We start from the raw sequence: 12,500 nt of genomic DNA on the forward strand, positions 1-12,500 counted from the left end.
GCATGATAGGGCCTGGAATCAGCAGTAGTAGTAATACATGAAAAGTGCCTTTGAAATGGCTCCCATTGTCCATTTATTCGCCCTTTTTTTTACGCTTGTATTTAGTGTTCCAAATGAAATATATAACAGGAAATACAATAATAAGGTGCCCAAACCTTTTCCCAAGTTATTTACCACACCTAAAACCCCGAATTCCCAACAGGTTCCCCCTTACTGTTACCTATTCTCGAAAGTGTTTTACCACACCCAAAACCCCGATTCCCAAAGGGTCCCCTTTACCATCGGCTACAGTTCTTAGGTAAATTACAACTTAATTACAGCTGAGCAGAAAAGTATTACTTTAAATTCTTCTTCACCAGGTAAAATTCTAAAGAAAAACGTCAACTGCCATAGTCTAGCTCACCACGGAAGGACGGCTTAGTTTTACCCTATCAACGTTTGAACGTAGCCTGGCCATGGCTTCCGCTTTTTAAAGAACGTCCCATGGATACATCCTAACCTTAGCTTTCCTTAACCTTTTACAAACAGTCCACAACAATTAATCAAAATAATGTATTGATAATTCATGCACAATTCACAAACAATCCCAGGCCAAATGAGTTAATGATAACGATCACTGAATAGCCCTACTGGTAGTGTTGATACAAACACCTTTCATGCAACCATAAGCACCATAAATAAAAGATTGTAAACAACATTTCATATCAAAAATTACATTTTTAACACTCACCGTCAGCAAAGGCAAAAGTCGCCATGGTCTAGTGACTCTAGTTGGTAATCCTCACTCCTCTCTAGCAAAGTAATGGCCAAAGATGGCCCTCCGAGAAAAGCATCAGGAACTAAGGAGCACAAAAGTAGGGCTACAGACGAAGAGTCGAACGTTCGTGAAGTTTTTGTCAACCTTTTGTTGGGCAAAGGCTAGAATATAGCCTATAGCTTTATTCATACGCCGTATCCGGAGGATAATTCGTGATTGTCTCACGCAATTACTTCACATGCAGATTTTTAACCGTCTCTGATCTCTCCATGCTGGCTTTGTGAGTTTTCAGCTTGGAATCTTCGCAAATTTCTTCCTATTTACGTTTCCACAAACTTTTTCTAATAATAGCCTACTATCAAAATAACGTAACACACTCTGGGAACTCACTCTCTTTTATGAGGTTGTCCCTTTAGGCTGTCCCTTTAGGCTGTCCCTTTAGGCTGTCCCTTTAGGCTGAATCCCAACTGTTTTTCACGCGAACACCAAACAACAAGGGCCATAAAACACGAAAGTCGTTATGATTGTCATTACGTGTCTTTTGTGAGGACTTTAAACCTTGGTACCACAGTAGCATTTTGTGTAATCCAGCCTAAGCAATGGGATTCTTTTCCTGGTTCCGTTTGATAAAGACGGAGGAAATGGGAGGTCATAATTCTATAAACCAACACCACAATTCTTTTTTTGCTTAAGGACTACATAACGCACGATAGACAAATACACTTAATACTTCATATTTCTGCAGCTTACTTTCGTCTCTGCATATTTACGTATTAAATGTTCTTCTTTCACCTTGTTCCATAATTGCTTGGGCTCCCTCAAATTAATTATGGGTCAGAGCTTTATGAAAGCTGTCCTTAACACTCAATTCCTTCCTCGTAGTACACACAATCTTGCATAAGGAACCAACCAAAATCTCTGCGTAATCATTTTCCATACATTGTTCAAAGTAACTATTTCGGTACCGCAACATTCCGCGCGAACAAACACAAGAACCAACCATCACTAAAGTCAGGAGAAGTAACCACTGAATTCGGGCTCTTAACAGACTATAGGTCACGGCGAGTATTCAGGGTAGCTGTTTTGACGGTAATTAACATAATTGCTCCAAGCGACGGTTTCCTCGTCTTAACAAGGCCACCTATGAATCAAACCATCGAAGGGAGATATTACGTTCCGCATTATATCTCGGGTTTCATTTCAGCAGTGAATTTCCGTCGTCGCTTTTCGAGTTTCTCTGAAAGCGGAGCGTGCTCTATATTTTGGGATATTCTGAAACTGTGAAACACTCTTCCGGCAGTGATATAAAGGATGCTGGCATATATATATATATATAATATATATACATATATATATATATATATATATATATATATATATATATATATATATATATATATATATATATATATATATATAGATCCAACAAAATTATTTAAATCACTACGAAAAGCAAAATGTAAAATATGGCCAGCATCCTTTATATCACTGCCGGGAGGAGTGTTTCACAGTTTCGGATATATATATATATATATATATATATATATATATATATATATATATATATATATATATATATATATATATATATATATACATACATACATATTCATTAAAAACAAACTGAGTCAAACCTTCCTCTACCTTATCAAGTCTGGAGCTCAACTGTTAGGTGTATAAAGAAAATAATTTTTTCTCCTTACATTTCAAGTATATTATTAAGAACAAAAATTTTACCATAATAAAGCATAGAAATGTGAAAATCGATCACACTGAGAAAGTGCAACAGAGAGACTGGCTCTAATTTTTCTTGTAAACTTATTAACAAAAACATTATATTACAGTACAGCTTCAAGAAGGGTCACTTATTCTGAAGAGACAAAGGGTAACGAAAAAGCAGAAGTTTAAATGAGTGCCACATATCCATTTTAAACACACCAAAGTCCCTTACACACTTATTCATCTACAACTCTAGCACAGGCATGTGCATTACCAAAGGAGATTCAGTAGACAAAAACAAAGCCAGAAAAGTGTAGTCTATTGTGAATGCAATATTAATTAGTTTCATTTTATGAAAGTCAATAGGTAAAATAGTGAATGGATAATACAAAAATACAATAAGGCCATGCTGATTCACATTAGAGGTAGTTACTTGGGCATGCATTTACACATTTACATAACGGCTGTGCGAGAAAATTACGTGGATACTGAATGTAAATACCAAATCTACCCATTAATTCCAATGCATAAAATAACTTAAATAAAGACTCCAAGTAAAAAAGGGAAGTATGTATATATTTCGACAACAATTGCTTTAAAGCATTTTAAATAACTTTTAAAATACATTATGCGGTATATTAGTAAGATATAATGGAATACAAATATTTTGATTGGGGGAAAAATTAAAAACTGCAAAATCAACAAGAGAACAAAATGGAATTCACATTCTGAAAAACAGAAAAACATGTAGGGGAATAAAAGGAAACATCCGCACAACAAGCATCACTAATCTGTTCACCCTTCGGTAAATCTTAAGACATTCAGTGCTAGTTTTTTTAGTTTAGTTATGATTGGCAAGTGCACTTTAAACAAATGGATAATGTCTTATGTACACTGAAGAATGCTGGTTGCGGTCCCAACTAAAATGGCACATTATTTCTAAAAAATTACAATGCTTTCTAACAGCAGTTCAACTGCTTTTACTTTTAAGTCAATCTTCATACGCACCATTATGTTAGCTTCATTCTCTCTCTCTCTCTCTCTCTCTCTCTCTCTCTCTCTCTCTCTCTCTCTCTCTCTCTCTCTCCTACTAAGAGATATTTCACATGTAGTTGTCTACTACTCTAATATACTGCAGTCTTGCCCAGGTATTCAAGGCTCACACTTCCTTTTGATTTATAATCTCCAAATTCTATAACTCGAAAGCTTTCAGAGGGAAATATATCTTTATTTCTGGATGTAGGATACAGATGTTTGCGAGAAGACACAGCGTATAATATGGTACGGCGATACCTTATTTCGTCCATATCCACATACATGACACATGGAAATAAAAAAAAGGATTTCATTGTACCCGAAAAATGAAACCTAAGGGAGAGGATCTGAAATAACAAAGAACACCAAAAAGAAAAAAGAAAGGAAGAAATTAAAATGCCCTCTGTGTAGATCTGATACACTAGGCTTCAAAGAAAAAAGGAAAAAACATATACTGTAGACCGGAATAAGTAAAAGGAAAGGGGACCGAAGATAAAAACTTCTCCCTTACTAAATTAAGAAAACATCGACTATCAAAGACATTAAAAAGTGTCAGCATCCCATTCAGATTTAAATTCTACAAAAATCAAATAATTACCTATCAATAGAAATAAACAATAATGCCTACTACTGGCATGAAAATATAGGGTTTCGGACTTTTCTAGTTTTCTTTGTACTTCTACGATAGAGACAAACATGCAAACAAGAAACAAAAAACACGCACAGATCTCGTCATAGCAATGACTAAACCCCTTCCTTACTTATCTTTAAAAAAAAGCTTTTTCTTTCAGAATGGAAAACTCTGCCCCTCCCACTTTCGTTTACGGTGCTTTAACATTCAAGTACTGTTTTACTGATTATATATATATATATATATATATATATATATATATATATATATATATATATATATATATATATATATATATTTATATATTTATATATATATATATATATATATATATATATATATATATATATATATATATATATATATATTTACTTATATATATACAGTATATTGTATATAAATTATTTATATATATATATATATATATATATATATATATATATATATATATATATATATATATATATATATATATTCCATTCCTCCACTACTAACAGATGATAGTAGATTGGCTACTGGTCCTAAGGAAAAGATGATGTGCTCCATCGAGCTTTCGAAGCTAAGCAATCAGCTGAAAATGTCCCTCTCCCTGATACTTGTCGTCTTGAACTTATTCTTACAAAATTTGCATTTCGGTCAAGGGATGTTAAACAAAATTCTTAATAATTTTTGATAGCTGGGGTGAAGAAGATCCTGATTTTTTCTTCCCTTTGTTTTTTAAAAAGGTTTCTAGTGTGTTGTCTCTCCAGACAACTAGGTTCTATAGATTTTTATGTCGACGTAGTATCTTTGCAGGTGAGCACAAGTTTAGCAATAGAGTGTCTGCTCCAAAGAATGGCATATCTGCAGACTGCAGTAACTACATGCCAATTTCTATTCTCTCTGTGCTCTCCAAAGTTGCTGAGAAAATTATTTTTAAGCCACCATATAAGTATGTAGAATCTAAAGGATTGTTTGCTGATAGTCACTATGCATATCAGAAGCAGTTAGGTAACTGCGATGCTCTTGTAGATTTGCAATGCCATTAATGAGCAAGAGAACCTTAATAAGAGTTATAAGCACAGGGTAATTCAAATAGATTTTAGTTCTGCTTTCGATTTAGTAAATCACATTGCACTTATTTATAAACTTCAGAATCTTGGAGTGGGTGGGTATGTTTTAGGTTTACTTTAAGATTTACTTACAGACAGGCAGCAACGAGTTTCTGATGATAGGATCTTTACCGAACCAAGACGTATTGTGTCTGGAGTTCCACAGGGTAATATTCTTGGTCCACTGTTATTTTTAGTGTATACAAGTGACATAGTTGTTGGCCTAGAAAACAAGATTATTCAGTATGTCGATGATGCAACACTTGTGGGTGTTTTTAAGTCTCTACTTACAAGAAATGAAGCTGCCCTTAGTCTCAATGGTGTAGTCGGTGGGGTATGAGGCTGAACTCCAGTAAAATGAAAACACTGTTGATTAGCAGATCTCGTACAGATTTTCCACCCCATCCTACCCTTCACGCGGATGGGACTTTGATGAATGAGTCTGAAGCTTCAATTATTCTAAGAGTAACTTTTGACTCACATCTTAATTTTGATAAACATCTCGAAAGCGTTAGCAGATGCAGCACGAAAGTTAGGAATTGTACGAAAGGCCTCACTCATAACAGTGATAAAATCAATGCAACCTGTTTTAGGTCATTTGTCCTTCCTTTACTATAATACTGTTCTCCTGTATGGATGTCTGCTTCTGCCAGATTATTATTATTATTATTAAAGTAGTTTAACCAGACCACTGAGCTGACTTTCAGCTCCATAGGGCTGGCCCGAAGATTAGATTAAAATACCAGGTTCAGGCCTAAGGCCAAGCACTAGGACCCAACAGATCATTCAGTACGATGATGAACGAATTAAAATAAAATTAAAAACTGTACATAGACACATGCTCTCATACTGAAACACATACATACAATAAATACAATTACTCAGGCTTCCATACATACACACTAAAAAGGTATATAAAAATTCAGAATATAAGCTAAGTAATATTTTAAAATTTTGCTTTTTTTAAATTCGACAAATGCTAAACTGGTTTTCGTTCTTTTATTATTTACTTATTTTTATATTTTATTAGTTAAATTACAGTTCTTCATGAACATCAAAATCAGAACATATGAAAATGTAAAAGACTCTGACAAGATTTCCTACATTGATTTATTTCCAAAAGTTGACAGTCGCTGTTTTGGCCATACTTTGGACACTCACATAGCACATGTCTGACCGTTATTATCACCCTACACTCTGAGCACTCGGGAGCCTGGCCACATGGGTTGCTCATTAAGTGCCCATGTGTCAGACGAGTATGGCCTATTCTGAGACGTGTTAGAGTTACTTGTGCGTGTGTGTCTCTCTCTCTGGTGTGATGAACTCCATTTTTTAACATTATGTTTTATTTGTTTTAATTTATTACTTTCAGGTTCTTCATTCCATATATATTGCCATTTATTTATAATGCCAATTTTTATGTGTGTTACATAATCAGAGATTTATCTCTTTTAGATAGAGTGGTTCGTAGTGGTAGGTTCCTGTTTCCTAATGTTAGCAATTATGACTTGGACCATCGATGGATGATCTTTTGTTTGTCACTTTTTCATAAGTTGTATTTTAACAGAGATCCTTTATTCCTCACATCGTTGGACTGTGGGACAGTCTCCCTGAGGATGTCGTGCAGTTGGAACTTCAGAAGTTCAAGAAAAGATGCAATGCATTACTGCTCTAATACTGTTCTCCTTGCATTTTAATACATTTTTATCTATTCATTAATTTATTTTTTCTCTTTTAATAAGTGAGATCTCTTTAGTTCTGTATTTCCCTTTACCTCCTCTTACCTCTTCCTAATGAACACCATATTCTTTGGAACCTTGAATTTCAAGTCAATGGCCCCAGTGGGCTTGTTCCATATGAACGGGTTCTTCTACTGAATAATAATAATAATAATAATAATAATAATAATAATAATAATAATAATAATAATAATAATATTAATAATAATATACAAATATATATATATAATATATATATATATATATATATATATAATATATATATATATATATATATATATATATATATATATATATATATATATATATATATATATATATATATATATATATACACACATATATATATATATATATATATATATATATATATATATATATATATATATATATATATATATATTACATATAATACACACATATATGTATATATATATATATACAGTATATATATATATATATATATATATATATATATATATATATATATATATATATATATATATATATAATATACATATATATATATATAAAATATATATGTGTGTGTATAACTGAATCACGAAAATATGGAACGTGATGAATACTTAAATAAAGGCAATGCCACGAAGGAAAGAGGAACGACAGAGTGGTGCTGGGCCTTTCCATTTATTGTCCTTTACTCCGTCGTTTCTCTTTCATTCGTGGTACTGCCTTTATTTATATATTCATCACGCTCCATATTTTCGTGATTAGTTATTATACATACACATTAATATATATATATATATATATATATATATATATATATATATATATATATATATATTCCTTTACTCCGTCGTTTCTCTTTTCACACTGCCTTTATATATATATATATATTAATATATATATATATATATATATATATATATATATATATATATATATATATATATATATATATATATATATATATATATATATATATATATTACGAAGGAAAGAGAAACTGATTGAAGTAAAGGAATATATATATATATACATATATATATATATATATATATATATATATATATATAGAAATCATCAACACACAATCACGTGTGGAATAGAAATAAATTTTGACTCATGTCAGGATCAACCCAGGTCTCTCAGGTGGAAAGCAAGGGCGTTACCCACTGGGCCATACAAGTCTAAAAGGTTCCGACTTCTTTTAGACTTGTATGGCCCAGTGGGTACTGCCTTTTATATATGACATGAGTCAGAAATTTATTTATATATATATATATATATATATATATATATATATATATATATATATATATATATATACTGTATATATTTTATACATATATATATAGTGTTTGTGAGTGTGTGTGTGTAAGTGTGTGTTTGACTGTAACAAATATTGAACAACACAAAAAAATTACTACAAGCTCCAGCGCCCCTAAATATTAATCAAGTTTTACTATTGTCCACCAATTAAATCTCTTACTTTGTGCTGCATGAATCAAAGATATTATGATTTTCAAAAATGATTCTGGTCACAATTCTCGCGCAAGCTATAGCTATACTTACCTCGAAATGGACGACTTAATTAACGTTTCCTTTATATGTTCAATTTTTTTTTTTTTTTTTTAAGAGTCCTCACATAGTTTGGGAGAAGGCTCGGAATATGAAATTCCTTTGTATGTGTCTTCAATATGGTCTGACCTGAGAGGAGTCCTGATTTGCATTTATATTATTCAACCCATGCTCTCTCTCTCTCTCTCTCTCTCTCTCTCTCTCTCTCTCTCTCTCTCTCTCTCTCTACACACACACACACCCACATATCTACATCGACGTTTTTATTTCCCACCATATTTCTTCACCAGGCAAACTCCTCAGTAAGAAAGTTATTTTATACCATCTGTTAACTTCGGTCGTCCAGTCTCCTCACACCTCTTCATCTTTCTGTTCATGAACTGGAAAGCTTGTGATGATGAACAGACACCAATTTGTGTCGCCCGACTTTTTTGTCCCATCAAAGGACTCGTGCTTCTCATTTTTTCCTGAACTGAAATTCAATTTTATCTAGAGGATGTTTCCCCGTTATATATTTTACAAAAGACCAAGTCTTCCTTCCTCTTGGGCATCGAATGAACTCAACTGGATTTTAGATAAGATGCGAGCAGCAATATAGCAAGCAGAATATGAGAAATCAAGTCTGGGATTTCTTGAGCAGATAATAGAGGTAGAAAAATATTGTCCCACTTTTGTTACTTTAAATCACTGAATGATCAAATCATATTAAATGTAATGTAAGAGTTTCTGTCATTAATACGCACAAATTTTGCCATTATAGATTCGTTTAATTTTTTTTAAAGCTGGGCAGTTATAATGAAAACTGTCAAAATACCAGTGTTCCCATCTACAAAAGATTAGGCCAAAAGTACACACTGAATAATTTAGTTCTTACATTTTAGCCAGTTGTGTGCACTCATCACAAAGTTACTATTCTTTAAAGGGCCCCACGGAAATGCAGAGCATCCCTGGTCTAATTCAAATTGTATTTGTTGAGTCAAGGATGGGAGTTCACTGAGGGGAAACTTCATTTACTTTAAACTAGAATAAGTGTAATTACGAAAAAAAATTAGCCTGATATACTAAAAATGTATATATATATATATATATATATATATATATATATATATATATATATATATATATATATATATATATATATATATATAATATATATATATGTATATATATATATATATATATATAATACATACATATATATATATATATATATATATATATATATATATATATATACATATATGTATATACATATATATATATATATATATATATACATATATATATATACACACACATATATATATATATATATATATATATATATATATATATATATATATATATATATATATACATGCGTGTAGAGTATAGAGTATAGGTAGATAGACAGATCCCCTTCTAAGTTTGTCGTTATTATTTTTGTTACTATTGTTGCTACTGATGTCTGTGTTGTTGTTGCTCATCATAGATTCCCCTGTTTAATAAGGGATTAATTTGAATCTATACTTACCATCTATTACTTTAAAATACCAGCAACAGATCATGAATGAATAAAGGGGCAACAAAGAATCCTTTTTCCAGATATGTTCACTTCTGATAACCACAAAGGGATATCCGCACCGAGAGAGCCATCAGTATATTCTCCAGATCCACCTTTGACTCTTCCCTCTGCCCACCCCCAATTCAGAACTTAAGCCCATACCAGTTAAGTTACTAACAATGGTTTCCAGTTTCCTACCGCGCTTTACTTCTTGTTTTCCGATTCCGAAGACCACTGTAAATTGTATGTAATTTCTTTTTTTTTACTTTTTCTCTGCATGAGCTACTCACTCGTGTTCCTTTCAGTGGTATGTTGTGTGTCTTTCTACATTTTCGAATACTGTCTTATCCCGTGGAGGTGTTTTTAAACTTTACGGTCACATTTTTATGTATGGAGGTGCATGAAGTAGTTTTACTTAGTGAGAATTGGCTCAAAATGTGCCTGTAAATAGATGTGGAAAAACCACTGGTAAAAAAAGTGACTCAATGACGGAGATGGGTATGAACATCGCCTACGGTTTAAGATACCAAAGTGAAGGGATTGCATAAAACTCACTGGGTTAGCAATGGCTAAATATGAACATCAAAAACCCATGTAGAATATTGAATGAAGGTTTAGGGAAGAGAACAAAGCGCATTGGAATTGCAGCTGCAGACAGTGTGAAATTAGCATGCATCCAGACGGATAAACAAGGGAGTCAAGGGAAATGTGGTTAGAAAATAATGGGAAGATATGGATATGTATGGGTGACGGAAAAAACTGGTAATGGAGGGCACGAAATGTGAAGAGAACATAAATAAGCAAATTGTTCTTAGATAAAAGATACAAATGACTAGATTCATTGTAGCGGAAAGAGATACAGTAAATCTGAAAGAAACAGCAACGGAAAAGACTCGGTGGAATTTGCTACTGTCACAGATGTGGCTCTTGAGGATGTTAGGTCATAAAGAAGGTTAAGGATCGGAAAAGTGGCAGAAGTTAATGGGATTACAGTTACTGAGTGGCTAAAAAGGTTATAGAAACTATGATTGGACGGGGGAAATTTTCCAGAAGAGCGAGAGAAAAGGTTGAAAAATCTCTCCTTTATGAAAGGGAGGAAGCTGAATGAGGATAAAGGTGGGAGCTGTTAAAGAGAATGTTAGTGGGATTTGTATCTCAAAAATGGGTTGAAAAGGTGGGACAAAGACGGACACAACTATAATCATTTAAAACTTTATCATATATGAAGTGACAATCCCAGTGTTCTAAAGTGGTTTGGAAACTTTGAGACAGTGGAAGATAAAAGGCTAGTGAAAATAGGATCTGTCAGGAAGTTTCCGGAGGGGGTAGACGAGAACGAATGAGGCATAAACTAAACTGGGTAGAAGAGACTAGAATAGATGCTGCTAAATATCCCATATGTCTAAGAGTGAGTCCAAGGTCTACTGAATGCTGGCAAGCCTCCTGCAGAATTCATAAATAATCTGATTTTATGGAAATCTTCTACACAGGATGTTCATCACCGATGTGATGATGAATCCCGCCCATTTCTTCATTAAACCCGACAGGCCTTATGAGAAACTGATTTTAGTCACTGTCTATGTAGTGAAATACACCAGAAAATTCTCCTCACAAATTTTTTTCTGAGGGCAGTTCGAATATGAAATTACCAGCTACCTTCGTCAAGAAATCTGAAATCGCAAATCATTCATTTTCAGCTTAAATCTAGGTTCTAAAATTAATTTCACACCAACAACTCTGCGCGAATCCTTATTAATCACTGTATTGTCTGAGTTACTGTTACTCCAGACTGATAGCATGACTTTAAGCTAGTTTCCAATTCACATCTAGCTAGACAGATATAAGGGAAAGGAAATGGAAAATAATCTTTAGAGAAGATTTTAACAAAAAGAGAAGCTGAAGGGAGGGAAAGCTTGAAGTAAATCAGAGCCGGGGTCGATGATAACAGAATAAAAACAATAAACTTGAGAAGATTTTCGCAAAGAGTTTTTTTCTGGGGTGCGTCGAAGATTTACCATTAAAAATGAAGGCGGATCTTCCGGAAAGCTTAGTTTGTAACTTGTTTCTTGAGAAGGCCTTGTTGAATTGACAGCACTGCTGTTCTATGGTCCATGGCTCTCCTCCGTTTGGTCACAACTGTATTTAAGGAGAGAAAGAGTCAGATAAGACTCGCAACAGCCATATGCTTTCCACAAGGACCCATGCGGTTGTACTTATCATTTGCCATCGGATTTCCAGAAGAGGGGTAACGGTTACTGATATTCCAAGGGGCTTCACTGGAATTTGAATACCGGTTCGTATGAAAATGACCCCTGGAGCTAACACCAGGATCCAGAAAAGAACTTGAATACAACATAGAGCTAGAGGGAAAAACAAATGAGGCCGAAGAAATGTGATAAAAGAAGAGGTGGAAAATGACAAGAAAGACAATCTTTACAAT

This window comes from Macrobrachium rosenbergii, chromosome 48 (genome assembly GCF_040412425.1).
Source record: "Macrobrachium rosenbergii isolate ZJJX-2024 chromosome 48, ASM4041242v1, whole genome shotgun sequence".
Classification (NCBI taxonomy): Eukaryota; Metazoa; Arthropoda; class Malacostraca; order Decapoda; family Palaemonidae; genus Macrobrachium; species Macrobrachium rosenbergii.